Here is a 3,789-nt window from a genome sequence, read left to right as displayed (position 1 = left end):
CCTTCTTTGTCATCAAATATTTTATCGCCGAGTGGTAAGTATGGATGAGTACTTTTGTTCCCAGCAAATATGCTCTGAGTTTCTCCAACGCAAATATTACCGCAAGCAACTCTTTTTCTGTGGTGGTGTAGTTAGTTTGAGCAGGATTCAAAGTCTTACTCGTATATGCGATGGGATGAAGCATTGTTTTTCTCTTCTGCGCCAGCACTGCTCCCATTGCATATTCGCTCGCATAGCACATCAATTCAAAGGAAGTGTCCATCTGGTGCGATCAACACGGGCACAGTCATTAGTGCGTTCTTCAAAATCATGAATGTGTTGTGGCAATTGTCATCAAAGTCAAAGTTTCTATCGGACTCCATCAACGCACTCAACGGTCGTGCTATCTTTGAAAAGTCCTTAACAAAACGTCTGTAAAATCCGACATGTCCCAAGAAACTCCTGATAGCCTTTACACTTGTTGGAGGTGGGAGCTTCTCAATTGCTTCAATTTTTGACTTGTCCACCTCCAACCCGTCCCTAGATACCTTATGCTCCAGCACAATGCCCTCCTTCACCATAAAATGGCATTTCTCCTAATTAAGCACGAGGTTTGTCTCCTCACATATTTTCAATATCTTCTCCAAGTTGTCAAGACAGACTTCGTATGTATGCCCATATACAGAGAAGTCGTCCATGAATATTTCTACAGAGTCTTCGAGATATTTTGAAAAGATGGCCATCATGCACCTTTGGAAAGTGCTCGGCACATTGCAGAAGCCGAACGACATGCGGTGAAAAGCAAATGTTCCATACTGGCAGGTGAATGTGGTCTTTTATTGATCTTCGAGAGCAATCATGATCTGATTATAACCGACATACCCATCCAAAAAGCAGTAGAAGCCATTTCCAACTAGACGATCCAGCATTTGGTCAATGAAAGGTAAAGGGAAATGATCTTTCTTCGTTGTCGCATTCAGCTTGCGGTAGTCCATGCAAATACATCATTCGATGACGGTCCTTTGCGGTATAAGCTCATTATTGTATTAGGAACTACCGTCATCCCACCTTTCTTCGGCATACACTGCATAGGGATGACCCACGTGCTGTCTGCTATCGGATAGATGATGCCCGTGTCTAACCACTTGATTATCTCCTTCTTTACGACCTCCGTCATCGCAGGGTTAAGTCTGCGTTGATGTTCGATCGATCCTTTATGGTTTTCTTCGAGACGAATTCTATGCATACAGTATGCGGGGCTAATTCCTCGAATGTCTGCGAGCGTTCAGCCAATTGCTTTTACATATTTTCTCAAAATGCTCAGCAGCGCATTTTCTTATTTTTCATTAAGTGCGGAGGAAATGATTACCAGTAGCTTCTCATTCGACCCCAGAAACGCATACTTCAAGTGGTTAGGAAGGGTCTTCAGCTCTATTATTGGTGGTTGTTTTAAGGATGGTTGTGTTGTTTTTCTTTCTTCATTCACTGTCTGCTTATCTTCTTGGGTTGCGATCATCTCATCTTCCTTGTTTGTTTTTTCTGTGATCGCATTACATGCAACATTGGATGCGATCGCATCCTTATCTTCGTTTTCATCTTCAGGCTTTTCTTCTTCATTCAAACTCTGTTCATCGTCAGATTCATTAAGGTCTTCTTCATCAGGATATTTCATGGCACGGATGATGTCAAACTTGAGCTTCTGTCCATTCACGCTCAAGGTGATCTCTCCTTTGTGCACATCAATCTAGGCATGATCGGTTGATAAAAATGGCCGTCTCAGAATGATGGGCACATCTTTGTCTGCTTCATAGTCCAAGATGATGAAGTCTACTGGCAATATAAATTTGTCGATTGTAACCAGCACGTCCTTCACCTTCCTCTCTGGATGCACAAAAAATCTATCCGCTAATTGGAGAATCACGGTCGTGGGCGCAAGTTGCCCCACATTCAGCTGTTTGAAAATTGACAAAGGCGTCAAGTTGATGCTGGCTCCAAGATCGCACAGCGCTTGCCCGATGTACAATCCTCCAATGGAGCAAGGTATAATAAAACTCCCAGGATCGCGCATCTTCGGTGGGATTATAGATTTTGATCTCTGCATCAAAGCCACCGTGGCGAACTTACCAATGCCTCTATTCTTTGTCACCATATCCTTGAGAAAATTCGCATATGTGGGCATCTCCTCAATTGCTTCAGTGAACAGAATATTAATATGCAATTGTTTTAACATATTCATGAAGCGTTGGTATTGTACCTCATCGTTTTTCTTCTTTCTGAGTCTCTGTGGGAAAGGTGGCAACTGTACTCTCACGGTCCCCTGTTCTTTTGGCTCTGAGGTCGACGCAATCTCTGGCTCTATCGCTTCTTTTTCTCCTTCTTTTTCTCGAGTCACCGCAATCTCTGGTTCCAGCGTAATGCACTGCAGTTCTGCTCGGCTCTTTCTTCTCCCCTACCACAGTCTTGCCACTCCGCAATGTCACGACTTGACATTGCTCTTTACCCGTATCCCCTGGGTTACGTGGGAGTTTTGTTGAACTCGACATGGACCCTTGCGGTCTGTTCATGAGTTCACTCGCAATTTAGCCCATCTGTAGTTCCAGGTTGCGGATAGACGTCGCCTAGTTTTAAAGCATAATTTCATTCTTCCTAATATATTTCTTAAACAAACTTTCCAAAGAGGAAGATTGCAGCATCTGCGAACTGCTGGCTTGATTACTCATCTAACCGTTATTTCACGAGAAAAATCCCTGTGGCCCTTCTTTTTGCGCCCCTGATTGGAAATTTTACTGCTGATTTTTCCACGCAAAGTTGGGGTGGTTTCTCCACCCAGGGTTGTACATGTTAGAAAATGGGTTGTTTTTTACAAAGTAGATTGACTGTGGGTTTTGTGGGCATTCCTCCATTGTGTGTCCTTCACCACAGGTAGCACACCTTGCGTCAGTCTTGTTGATTGCGTTCACTTGCCCACTATGCATTGTTGGGCTGTTGATTGCGATTCCCTGTATCAAGTTCATCATCGCAGTCATCTGACTCTAAAGTGATGTGATAGCACCATTGTTTGCGTCACTATCCTTTATTCTCAATCTTTGATCACTCTCTCTCCAGTCCTCGTGATTTTTAGAGATGCGATCAAGGATGTTTTTAGCCTCATCATACGTTTTATCTAGCAGACCTCCAGCGGCTGCCGCATTGGCAGCGGTCTGCGAAGAAGGGTTTAATCCGTGATAAAAAGATCTTTATTTGCAAGCAGTCTGGTAATCCATTGTGCGGGCAGTCTTCTACCAGTCTCTTAAACCTCACCCAAGCATCGCTGAGCGATTCGTCCATGTCCTGTTCAAAATTGGTTATTAATCTCCTTCTCCTAGAATTCTCAGTTGGTGGGAAATATTTCTTCATAAACTTCTCTACTACTTGTTCCCAGGAAGTAATCTCCCCCGGTTCGAGAGAGTACGCCCATTTTCGTGCCTGGTCACGCAACGAAAATGGGAACAAAGTTAGTCGAACTTCCCCAGTAGAGATATTCGGAAACACAAAAGTGTTGCAGATTTCTATGAAGCTCCAAAGGTGGGCATGTGGGTCCTCGCCATGCCTTCCTCCAAACTGTCCAGCAGTCTTGATCATCTGCAAAATCACTTGTTTCATTTCGAATCGCGATCCATCAAGAGCGGGCCTCATAATTCCTGGGGAGAAATCATAGAGGTTTGGCAATGCATAGTCCCGAATGGGCCTATTGCGATTGCTCGCCAATATGATAGGATTCGCCATGACATTATTTTCATTTGATGCTCCGTTTCCAGGTTGTTCCGCCAT

This window comes from Benincasa hispida, chromosome 11 (assembly GCF_009727055.1).
Source record: "Benincasa hispida cultivar B227 chromosome 11, ASM972705v1, whole genome shotgun sequence".
Lineage (NCBI taxonomy): Eukaryota > Viridiplantae > Streptophyta > Magnoliopsida > Cucurbitales > Cucurbitaceae > Benincasa > Benincasa hispida.
The sequence above is the reverse complement of the archived record's forward strand: the minus strand, read 5'-3'. Positions refer to the sequence as shown.